At 36.9% G+C, this 13,562-nt stretch overlaps 1 protein-coding gene across 1 annotated transcript in view; it reads right to left on the reverse strand.

Moving 5' to 3' along the window:
* The window catches only part of LOC126823770 (rac guanine nucleotide exchange factor JJ), a 72,168-nt gene extending 60,777 nt beyond the window's left edge, over positions 1 to 11,391 (reverse strand). Inside the window, exon 1 of the mRNA XM_050552740.2 lies at positions 11,355 to 11,391. The gene's annotated coding sequence lies outside the window, so the exon portion shown is untranslated. The remainder of the gene's footprint in view (positions 1 to 11,354) is intronic.
* Positions 11,392 to 13,562: the final 2,171 nt, after the last annotated feature.

Raw genomic sequence — 13,562 nt, forward strand, 5'->3', positions numbered from 1 at the left:
CCATTTTCAGAAATAAGTCGACATCTTTAAACTTTAATTATACAAATAAGTAGCCACATGACGTGAGTAAATGTTATCAGAAATAAATAAAAGTGTTTTTAATATCTACATAGCTATTTAACTTGTCATTAAAAATTCATATATTTTAGATAAAAATAAAATTTGATGGACATATCTCGAATCCTAATCATTAGCCTCAGTTTGACTGTGACAGAAGCGAGGTTAATATACCACGTTATTGATTCTATAAATAGGTACTTATATATATATTCACAGATGTATAGATTTAAGTTTTATTAAAGATATTATTGATAGATTATATTTCATTAAACACGTGTATATATTGTCCCTGTATTTATGATAGAAACAGATTGGCCCTATATAAGTATAATATATGATTGAGTTGGAGATATTAAAGAATGATGTATCGACGAGGTAGTAAGTTCAATTGTTTAATTGACGGTATTCGGTTACATATTATTTAAATTTCTAAATTTACACTGTAGGTCATCAACTGTGGTTTCCAGTCATTGTTGGGTTTAATATGTGAGTTAATGTTATGACTAGTTTCCAGTCTTCAACGGATAGGTCCTATATATGGCTGCTAATGCCAGACTGGTTTCCAGTCATCTACAGTTGGGTCCAACGGTTTAATGTTAGACTAGTCTCCAGTAATCTACAGATGAGCCCAACATGTCGGTTAGTGTCCAGTCATCAACGGATTGGTCCTATATGGCTGATAATGCTAGAGACTGGTTTCCAGTCATCTACATGTCGGGTTAATGTTAGACTAGTCTCCAGTCATCTACAGTTGGGTCCAACATGTCAGGTTAATGTTAGACTGGTTTCCAGACATGTACAGCTGGGTCCAACATGTCAGGTTAATGTTAGACTAGTCTCCAGTCATCAACATGTCGGTCAGTGTTAGACTGTCTTCCAGATATGTACAGTTGGGTCCAACATGTCGGTTAGTGTTAGACTGTCTTCCAGACATGTACAGCTAGGTCCAATATGTCGGGTTAATGTTAGACTGGTTTCCAGACATCTACAGTTCGGTCCTATATGTAGGTTAATATTGATAAATCAAATATTATAATTTTCACCAATGAAGCGCCGATCGCAAACACAACCAAATCCAATCCCCTTTCCATCTGCATAGTTGAGCCTAGTTTTCAATTACCACCTAATCTATTATTATTACTATTATACAATAATTCACGATGACACATAACCCGTTTGTACTAATAAAATACATGTATAAGTAATTTTCATATCTCTGCAGGAGAGGCTTTATACGGTCCAATATGTTATTAAATCGCTTTATTATAATAAATACAATAATGAAAAAAGGGATTTATATAGGTCACTCGGTGTCTGGTATATAAGGTAAATATACTGTTGATTTATTCATAGACTCAGATTGAATTTATTATCTGTTTTGTGCCGGATGTCCAGTTAATTAAAGACAATTTGACAGTAGGATATATGAACAATGATATTTTTATTAGTATCATCTAGTGGGTTTTTTCGTCGGGATAATGGCGGTAATTGGGTCTCTTTCAGTTGACAGAAGATGGATAATCGTTTATTGTCTGTATATTAATATCCGTAAACAATGTTTGATCCCCTGGTTACATTCTCCTCTTATGAACAATGAATGAATTAAATGGGATTTAGCATCCTACTATTCTGCGCCAACCGGGATAATAAAGACCGGCAGTGTACTACGGGGTCAAATTTTCCCAGACAGCAATTAAATTACAACTGTTCGATTGTTCCGTTCCGTTGCATCCGAACAACTAGACGTTATTCCCTGCCATGTGTTTATCTAGTTATATCACAGACGTAAAATTGGTGGACGACACAGAGTTTTTTAAGGGACATAACTCTTGATTGCTATCGGATAGAGCTGGCCGTTATTTTCAGACACACATGTTGAATGAATGTCCCATCATTAGCAGATTTCCAAACTTTTTGACCACATATACTTCGGATCACATAAATCGTATACTCTAAGGTAATTTTCATTACTATCTGGTTTAAGCACGGCCATTAAAATAGTATATATAATTGGTAATAATGGTCAAAATTTAAAATTAATTTAAATATGGCAAAAACAAAAACAAAAAAAAATCAGGAAATATGTTAGTGAAGAGTCAAACCTTGAAACATATTATGTTGTACCTGGATCTTCAATAATTTTGGGAGATTATACGACGACTGACTTGTAAATCCTCAAATGGCTAAGGTGGAATTACTGATGGATCTTTGCAGCCATTTTTCCCAAGAGATTTCTCATGGCTATCCGTCACGTATTATTGCCCTTTAATCCAAGATGTGCAGGTAAATGTTATTCAAGATTTTTCTGAACACGTCTAATCTTATGTGCAGTCCCCTCGTCTTAAAATATCAACAATTCCCTAGTATTTTGTTTGCAGATTTTTCTGAACGCGTCTATTCTCGTGTGCAGTTCTCTCGTCTTAAAACATCAACAATTTCCTAGTATTTTGTTTGCAGACTTTTTTTTACGTTTGAATATATTGCTAAGCGGTACAAACTCTAATCATGAAATATTTATCCTTCCTAACCAAACAAACAGCTCACAATTCTATGGAATACTATTACTACGTATTTCATAGAGATGTTTCGACTTGGGTTTTCTTGACTATATCAAGCGATGATCTTATTACTGAGTGACGTTTCGATTAGTATGCGGATGTGGCAGCCATACTCATCACTTGATGGGGGGTGGATGGCCGAATGGTTAGCAAGTGCGAGCTGTATCATAAGGTCTGCCATTGAGTGAACAGGCGTGGTTGTACGTGACAAGGAAAAGTGTCGCCTGTCCAACCTCGTGGGTTTCCTCCAGGTCCTCCGGTTTCCTCCCACTGCTAAAGACCCCTACGCGCAAGCGAATTATTGAAATAAATTTGAACCATGTGTTCGTCTCGAAATGACCTAGTTTGTGTCGAGTGGACGTTAAAACCCATTTCTCTCTCCCTCTCATCACTTGATAATGCCAGGTTCCCACTGCCGTGCTATGCGTTACGATAGGATTGACTCTATTAAGTCCATGATCTGCTACGTACAGATACGTTCGCATATGTTTCGATACGGTCAACACGATTGCTACGACTATCCTCAATATATAATAAGACCTGATAGGATCACCGCGATTAAAACCACGATTTCAATAGTAGTGCGATTGTGATAGTGGGAGTCTAACTTAAAGCCTAGTCGAAAGGGATAGTAGCCTATGGAGGCATTCAAGACGTTAACTTGCGGAATAAAAGCGTTGTCTCTTCATTCACACACGGAAGTTCGATTCTGCGCCTGTCTTGTTAATGTTCTGAAGTTGAAATCGACCGGTCGGCTTGACATAAAACTCTAATTTAAACTATTTCAACCAATCTGTAATTGGAAAATATCACGTACAGATCAGAGTGAAACAAAAAAAAAGTAAAAACATCTATAGCGCTAATCAACCTTGAATTATCGTTGTTACAAAGAGTATTACCCAGCTAACAAATCTACGTTAGTTAAACAATTAATGATCAGTTTGATTAGGACCTTGTCATGTGCAGCTCAAGTGCTTAAATGCTGCGGCTTTACATACCAAATTAAATCGCTTTACGTTTAGCCGTATCATCTACAAAAAATGTTTTAGTGCGATAGTACGGTATCTTCCACCATAGTAGACAATACAGGACAACAATCTAACTGAACAAAGACAAAACAAACAGCACATTTATACGTTGTTCTTTTTTTAATATTGTCAAAGCAAATAAAGTTGTTAGTTAATTTGGAGGACAACAGGAAAACATCTCACTAGCAGGAATGAAATGCAATGGAATGGTGTTTACCTCCTTACTTTTCTGCGCAAATCAAGGCGGGTTTACAGTGTGCTATGAGGGAAATGTGCCCAGACAGCCGCGCTATGGCTTACTCTTATATCGAATTCGGGTAACGACCAGAAGCTGGTTTAGCGGAACTAATAAATATGAACTAAAACAGTCTATTTCAAATGGACACATTCTATGAAATACAATAGTTTTCGAAATTTATTCAGGTGTTGTAGGTTTGATCCTAATCAAATGAAATGAAATTGGGTTTAACGTCCTACTGTTCTGCAGTGTGCTATGAGGGAAATTTACCCCATGCAGCTGCACCATGACCTACTATTATATCGAATTCCAATGTGTTCATTTACATGCATGCCAATCTGTACACAGAACCTCGGTTTTCGTCCCGCCTGAACGACTATACGTTGTCCCTTGTCAGGCCCTGTGACAAGGGGTCGGGTAGCCTGTCTAACCGGGTGTTCCAATTCCCCTCCCATCTCCATCCCTATTCCAAGGAACCAGCGTGCAAGCTATCTAGTCCCGAATTGACATAGTTTATAATGAATGCACGATAAACCTAATAATTGTATAAGCTCGATTGATAAAAGTCATCTAAAAAGTTGCATTCTTACCTTCAAATTGTTTACCAAATTCTTGAGATAAATCAAATTCTACAAATATTCCAAAGTTCTTTCAAGATGCTAACTTCACAGAGTTCAAGTTTAATTTCCCATATTTAACCCGCAATGACTAGAAATACAAATTTTGGCAATATGACAGCCGATTGATGAACCATATCTACGTATTTAAAAGGAAATTAACTGAGAACAAATCAAACATTGTTTATCATTTTATTGGCAGCAACACACAGGTCGTTTGCTTCTGCACATACGGAGATTCTAAACCGCTCGTGAGCCTCTGTTGACCAATGAAATAACTCGTATTTAATTTGACGTGGAATGTTGACCAATAGATTAAGTTGTTATTTGAACAAATGTCCAGCAGGAGATCAACAACTGGTGTACTATAATTCCGTAGATTAGGTGAAATGTGACGACACGTAACTGTAGATATGCTCTAACCTACAACAAAATATTTACGTTTAAAATAATCACATTATTTAACGGAATAAACATGTCGAACATTTCGTTTGATCTCTAAAGATATAAATAATTTGTTTTATTAAGACCCGCGAATATTGGTTCTACTTTTGTCTGAAATGACATTGATTGGTATGGAATTGTTATTTAGACACTAAAATTCGGTTATATTTATTTACTACTGTTACGCATACAATGTTCATGCTCCATTTATCGTCGAACAGAGGCAGTTTGCGAATAACAATGAAATGAAATGGGGTTTAACGTCCTACTGTTCTGCTCCTATGCCGGGCTAATGAAGACGGGCATACGCCATACAGTGTGCTATGAGGGAAATTTTGCCCGGGCAGCGGCACAATCGCCCACTCTTATATCGAATTCCAACTGCCAATGGATCTTTTACGAGCATTCCAATGTACACGGGACCTCGGTTTTTCGTATCATCCGAAGGACTAGACAGCTGTCCTTGTTAGGCCCTCCGTCCTGCATCACTGACAAGGGGGGACCACGCCGGAAAATCTGGATGAACTTTCTCGGCCAATGCAGGGATCGAACACCCGACCTCCAGGCTAACGAGCCAGCGTCTTACCCACTTAGCCACGTGATCCCCAGTTTGCGAATAGCTTACTCGCGAAGGACTCGTTTTTCCCTAATGACGAACAAACACGGATGTGAATAGAAATAGGCCGTTTATTAAAATGGCCATAGGCGTACGGGCTCGATGCGTGTTAGTGGGTAGGGGAACGGACCTGAAATGGCCGAAAACATTTCGGGTTACAGACGGCGAGACCCCACCGAACACCAAGAAAATTTGGGAAATTTGACAGTCGCAAACACGTTTTCCTGCTACTCAAGCTCAAGAATACAGCAACGTCAAATTTAGGTCGCTGGCTCGAATTCCAATCAACCAATCAATCGTCCACGGAGACTGTCGGGAGCAAACTTGTTTTTCTTCTCTTAGGTGGCTGACCTGAATCCCAAACAACCAATCAATCGTCTTGGGGTATGGGGGCCGCCTCCCCACCCGATAAATTTTTGAACATTTAACCGCCTAGAAGAGGAGTAATATAGGCCTAGCCTGTTCCTCAATCCTTTTCTGAGAGTAAAGTATTGTTTAGAAAAAAACAAACAAAAAATTAACCGCCGCAAATACGCTCTAGAAGAGAGGTAATATAGGCCTAGCCTGTTCCTCAATCCTTTTCTGAGAGTAAAGTATTGTTTAGAAAAAACAAAATAAAAATAACCGCTGCAAATACGCTCTATGGCGATCTAAATTCCAACCATCCAATCAAACTGTTGCAGCTGCACTCACAAATAATAATCGAAGATCAAAAAATATCGCACAAAGTAGAGTCGCTCCAGACAAATGTTTTAATCCATAATCAATTCAAATTGGTGGTTTTCAATTAAAAGAAAAGTAAAATTTGGATTTCGGGCACTTTATTTTGCCATAATAATTTTTGTTTTCCCTTTACCCGTCTACCCGAAAAGTCCCCCGGCCCCTGGCTCGTACTGCTAAATGTAGAATAATAAACATATCAACAACATTAATGATAAAGATATTGCAAGACAAAAAGAAAATGTATACATGGCAATCAATGGGTGCCTAAATCAGGCACGAGTCCGGGGGATGGGGGTTACCTTCATCGAAATAAAATCGAATAACAAACGTGCAAAGCATTGTCGCCATTTTGACATCACTCCACTCTAATCCTATTCAGGTATATCTAAATGAGCAGACAGAGTTTCTGATTTTATCACATTCTCGGGTAAATAATACCCCAGAACTGGACCCCGGACCCTCCATTGTTCAATTCCAATTTCCTGAACACGCCCCTGTAAACGGCTTCACAATATGAGTTAAGTGTTTCTATATAACTAAAGTGTTTCTTTTCTTTTTCGCATACTTTTCTACAACTTTCATCTTTTTAGGGCTATTATACGTCCAATCCAAACACGTGGAACACCATTCACCTCACCCACGCTATTTAGGACAGATCTTGAAAGAAACAGGAGAATTCTTCTCAAACCATTTATTATTTTTGCAAAATACATATTATTATTATCAAGAACTAAACGTATTAATAAAATCCGCATTATGGTCAAAATATATCCTTTGTGGCATATAGGATTGTCAATCATAGTGATACAATATGGCGTCCGGCCAAGGTCGTCGTTATGAATTGATGCTAATATTTCAGATATAATGACATTTGACGAGATTTGTTGACATAAACTCTTCTATTATTATATTTATTAATATAGCATGATTATAAATTATTAGTATTATTATTATCTCAATAACAGCACTGGATAGAACCAAGTCCGCCATATTAGTATATATTTATTGCCACTTTTAGTAGCCAATGATCCTTCGACCTTCATAAGTTCTAATCCCCTGAGCATCTATTTTATCAATATGTTTATTTTGGGAAGGTTTATTATAAAAGGTAATTTTTATGAAATAGGGTTTCGCGGGATTAAAAAAAACACTTTTAAAGTAAAGCACACATGGAATGCATCTCAATCTTCTACAGGTGAGCTGGTTGTTCGTCTGTTACTATAAGTTTCTAAATAAAATGTCTTATTGATGTTGCGGTTATTATTATTTGTATGGAAGATAATAGGCATGGAAAAGAGTATGTACAATATCGCTACTCTCTTAGATACAGGAGTTTTCACATTGTCGCCACTCTCCAGCTACAAGAGCATACGGAATATCACCACTCGAGATACACAATTATCGCTACATGTGTATGCACATTGTTACCACTCTAGATCTCGAGATACAAGAGTATACACAATATCACCACTCCGGTATACCGGAGCTTGTCTTGTTCACACATTAAGACACGTATCTGGCAATACCTTTTAGATCCTAACTAAAACAAAAGGAGAAATGGGGCTTTGCGTCCACTCAGCACCAAGACAATCCTATCCCGCACTAACCTCCTGTAACGAAAGATATCGTTGTACTTAGTAATGTATTGCAATGTCGTCATTATCTGATATGAAAAATCAGTACAAATTTATTACGTCAATATTATGAAAACAGTTCTTAATTTTTAAAATTTTATAAAAACAAGTAATGTGTCATTTAAAATGGCCAGACCTCGTACAGTTGGGTTAAAAATATAAATGTCGATTTCATCAGATTTTATTGTTGATTTTTTTATGATTTCATCAGATGATGTATATGGGTGTTGATTTCATCAGATGATGTATATGGGTGCTGATTTCATCAGATGATGTATATGGGTGCTGATTTCATCAGATGATGTATGATGTGTGTTGACTTCATTTGGCTTGTGGAATGACAATCTGTCTTCGTTGAAAATGTTTACCTCTTTTGATGAAGTCAGAGTTGAGATATCGGTCATTTTGTGCTCCAAAACCTTTTGAACTACAAAGAAAATCTTCTAGAGCGGTTTAACGCGTGCGCGTTATATCATAAGGTCTGCCTCTGACTCAAATGGCGTGGTTTTGATTCCCCGCTTTTGCGGGACAAGGAGTAGGGTCGTCTGGTCAACTTCGTGGATTTCCTCTTGGTCCTCCTATTTCCTCCCACTGCTAAAGACTCCTACGCGCAAGCGAATAATTGAAATAAATACTTCGATCTGTCGTAAATCAAACAGCCTTAGCTAATTTAAGGTATTTAAGAACATTAGATAAATTATGACGTACATGTATTGTAAAAAAGCAAATTTGTCACATTTCTATATGTTAAAAAACGAAACCAATGATGACACTTGTTATAACTAATATAAACAACATGATATATTATAACGTTTTTTAAAGGTCAATTCCTGTTTGTTTAAAAAACAAAACGAATAAGGTAACGTGTTATAACTTATGTAAACATTAATTATGTATTTAGATGAAAGATAATGGGCTGATAATTACGCATTGATATCCTGTTAATTGTACGCGAGTCATCGCTCTAATTCTCTCTTTTAACATGGAATGCATCTATCTTTGTGAATTGAAAATAAACGCTAAACGAATCACCTGTAACGCACTGGTAGCCAAGTTCAATCGACAACACGATAGCGAGTTGGATAAGTCGTAACATAAATAAGTAGACAGGGCAAAGAAACTTGACAAAAACTACAATCATCAACATTTGTCGTTGGCGAAAGAAAATAAAAAAATGACAATAAGAGGTTGTATTGTAACACCTAGCGAGAATGTAGATGTCAACATCACTGATGTGAGCTATCTCTTGCATCTCTGATATGTACCTCTTCACACCTACCAGACGAACAAATCGATCATTTAATTCTAAAACATGTATCGAAAATCACTTGAAATAGTGTCCTGAATGATTGAAATGGTGTATAAATACCACGTCTACAGCAACTGGGATATATTGTGTCAAACATACGGTGATATCTACGAGATAAATATGATCACAAAAATACATTTATACAATCACAGATTACTAAATACAAATATCGTAGATTACTAAATATAATAAAATCAAATTTCACAATACAAGTAATTCAAATATATCACCGTATTATGTGTAGTTTAATGATCGAGTACGGGACATTAAGTAAGAAATTGGTATTGCGCAATGTCTTGCACGAGACCATTAAACAACTTAAAACACAGACACTATCCAGCACGGGTATTTCGACGAAATACGTCACACGAGTCCAATGTTTCAACTAGTATGAATAATGTACGCTTGGCACATTGCTCGTGTCATTATTTGAAATAATGGTAAGCCAACATCAAAGGATGACGTCATAATGAATAATGGTAAGCCAACATCAAAGGATGGCGTCACATCTGTATTTTAAATATATATATATCTATATATATAATTAAAACACTGCCAATGGTAGAACTTTGATCTTACGTATTGCACTCAGTCAAAATATGCCTAACTGTCAAAGGAGTGTGACAGTGTTCACATTATGACCGAGCTCCTAGCTTTAAGATGGAAATATGAGTTTAAAAGTACGATCAATGCGAGACATGCCATGGTATCAGGTTCAACGTCTTCATAGCATAATACTTAATCATTTTGAAACTAACATATACAGTGCTTACATTGTACTATCCTGTTTTAGAAACTAAAACAGAACCCTGAATAGCGGCGCGGGAGGGGTGAGGAGGGTTCAGTGAGTAAGGCGCTAGATCAATCACCCGGAGGTCCCTACTTCCATCCCGGAGTTGGTGGCGAATTTCCTCTGCATTGTCCGTACGACGTGGTTCTCCCTTGTCAGTGATGCAGAACGGGGTGTGGGTGTGTGTGTGGCGGGGAGGGGAGGGGGGCATTGACGGCGCCTGATTTTCAAAAATGTCGAACACCCAGGTCTTGTTTGCACTTTGGCGTACACATAAAAGGAACCTTGACAGATTGAAGTCTGGCAAGATGTGCGTTAAAGCACACTGTGTAAGTCTTTGATGGAGGCCATAATGATGTTTAGTTTTTCAAAAACCATTCGTTGCATCGGTGATAAATAAATATTAACGTGAGTGGGTTTTTGTGGATAAAGTTTGATTTTATTGGAACAAAATGGAATACCGGTTCCAAAATTTCTCCATCCAATGGTTTGTGCATTTTTCTGAGAAGTAACTATTTTTATGATTGCTTCTAAAAGAATGATTCTAAACTGCTAAAATATAAATATCAAGTTTAAAAGCTTAAAGAGCATTAAGTATGATTTAGATAAAGAGCCGGTCGTTCTTTTTATAATAGTTCAAAATAGATAATTCAAAATTAAACAGGTAATTATGTAAGAGCTACATAATATGCCTATTGTAAATCTTTCTTTGTGCCTTAAATGTTATATAAGTAGGTTAGAACGTTTCGGCCATTTTTAATGATTTAATTTAAAAATGGAAAAGCGAGGCTGATACTCCAATGATCAGTACGGTGGTCAACATCAATGCACAGATCTTGTCAAAACTACCACCATTGATAACTTCGCACAACATAAAGTAATTGGAATGAAATTTTCAATATATTCATTTTGCATTTAATTATTTTTAAAATATTATAGCACGAACGACCAGCCCTGTATCTAAATCTTAATAATGTCACTTTAATATATTGAAAATTTCATTCAAATAATTTTATTGAGGGATGTTATCAGTGTTTGAATTTTTAACATGATTGTTTACTATCGTAGCAACATTACTTGATAATCGAAAATCGGGCTCGCTTCTCCATTTTTATATTAAATCATAAAGGATTTATCACGTGAATAAATGTCTAAATATTAATCTTAGATTTAGCTCTTACATAATGCATCTTCAAGCAAACATGTTTTGTTTTTGGTTGTTTTTTTTTTTTTTTTTTTTTTTTAATACACTTAACTCAAGTCAGTAGACCAATTATTATTCTCTTCAATACCTGTATAATGAAATGAAATACAAGAATTAAAAAATGTAGTTTTACCCGTTTTCTTGTTATCTCTTCATCCGTTCTCATTCTGTCATCTTCAACACGACTGACATGACGGCAGTTCACTTGAAACTAGAAAACAAACCTTACAAAATAAACATACATTTACTCAGCATTTAACAACTACACACGAGTCTGGTTGTTAACGGCTACTATGTACATAGTCTAGATTACTTTAGTCATCCTTGGCAAACGTAACAGTTTGGGGAGACATTTTGAAATAAGTAAATAAATAGATAATGAAAGATCAAACAAAAAGATGGAATATGTTTTTGAGCAAAGAGAAAGGGCAAAATGAAATGAGGTGTAACTTCTTACTTTTCGGAACCAACCAACTAATGAAGACACACCTTCCAAGCACCTTGCGGCCTGTCCAACCTAGTGGATTTTCTCCGGGTCCTCCGGTTTCCTCCCACTGCTAAAGACCCCTATGCGCAAGCGAATTATTGAAATAAAATTAAACCATTTTAGTCCCGAAATGACCTAGTTTGTGTCGAGTGGACGTTAAACCCCATTTCTCTCTCTCTCTCTCTCACGCACCTTGCGGTGTTCTACGGCATAGCGAAATAAATCGGGCTACAAGGAATAAAACGGCAACACGTTTTTACCTTTCGGTAAATGTATGACCTCCATCATGAGAACATAAAGGCCAACACGATGCTTTTGTTATATAGTCAGTTTACAAGACCCTAACCCTAGCGAAAAATTAGTCCACCACGCACACGGAAGCTTTAAATCCAGGGACAGTCAAGATAAGTCCACAAAAAGATCATAAATTTACCGAACGATAAAAACGTGTTGCCGTTTACCTCCTTATATGTCGATTTATTTCGTTATTAGTATCACCTTGTAGGTGGTATTAATATTGGAACGGTGCTTACTGCCTACGAGGAAACAATGTCCGCACAGCAGAGCTACTGCAAACTCTTCTATTGATTTCTATCGCCCATTAGCTCTATAACATACTGTCAATGGTATAGACGAGAGATGGGGTTTCACGTCCACTTGACACAAACTAGATCATTTCACGACTAACATATGGTTCAATTTTATAGCAATACTTGGCTTGCGGATAGGTGTTTGGACAGTGAGGGGAAACCAGAGGCCCTGAGATTGGGCAGACTACATCGTTGCGTGATCGAGCTCCATACATACCGTGGCTCCCGAAAGTTAGAGGGAAAGGCAATGGGAAGGGGAATCCAATTATTGTGAATACTCTACTTGCATGGCCGGATTAAGACCCACAGAGGCCTTACGCACTTCAAAGATTTTGAAGTCCCTACATATATATGTAATTCAAAATATAAACAATATTAAACTGTAAAATAGATTTTTATTTTTCAACATGCGATTTAATACACGATATTATTAATTGGGACAAAGCAGCTGTAACAGAAAGAAAATTTGTTACATTTGTCATCCAATCTGATTAAAACACACATCCTATTTCGTTTCGTTTTTTCATAGTTCAAATTTTTTTTACATGTCTTTACTACACTAGGATCTGGAAGAGTTGTTATATAAAATGTGTTCAGGTTAATGTGAGGGATTAGCCAATGAAACGGTTTTGTTGCAGTGAGTTCTTGCCGTGCGATGCACGGAACTGTTAATCAAGTATCTGACGTCATAGGATCAAAAGTCGCTCGCATGACCTCTGACCCACGCCCCTCCCCCCACCACTACAACGAGTCAGATCTTCATGTAGTAGAGGCCATCAATGGTATCAAACAAACAAAGCAAATTATAGATCTGTGTTATCAAATTGATTTGTCATCCAACACAGCAGAAATTCTACGGTGCTCCCTTGTTTTGATGTACTAAGCATGTGCTTATTTTGCTTAATTGTTAATCCAGCTCTGTTTACTTGTTCGAGATCAGGTCGCATTGTTTGTCAAATTTAGAGGGAATTTTCATCTTGAAGGACAACATCGAAACAAAGAATTTGTAAAATATTGTGACAGACATTTAGAAAACACGACGTAACTGTGTATTAGGTCATTCGGAGGAACCCGGCTGAATTCCAAAACTGGTATTTTTTAATTAGTGCAAAACTATTAATTCTAAAATTGTCGAGTCGTTAATAGCTAATGTGGTTTGCGGGGTAAACTTAGGACAATGTTTATTGGTGGAATTTTTTTAACACTTCTCTTCGGGATTTGTTGACAATGATTTGAGAGCTAACACGGATTGTTTGTATGTTGG

This window comes from Patella vulgata, chromosome 6 (assembly GCF_932274485.2).
Source record: "Patella vulgata chromosome 6, xgPatVulg1.2, whole genome shotgun sequence".
Lineage (NCBI taxonomy): Eukaryota > Metazoa > Mollusca > Gastropoda > Patellidae > Patella > Patella vulgata.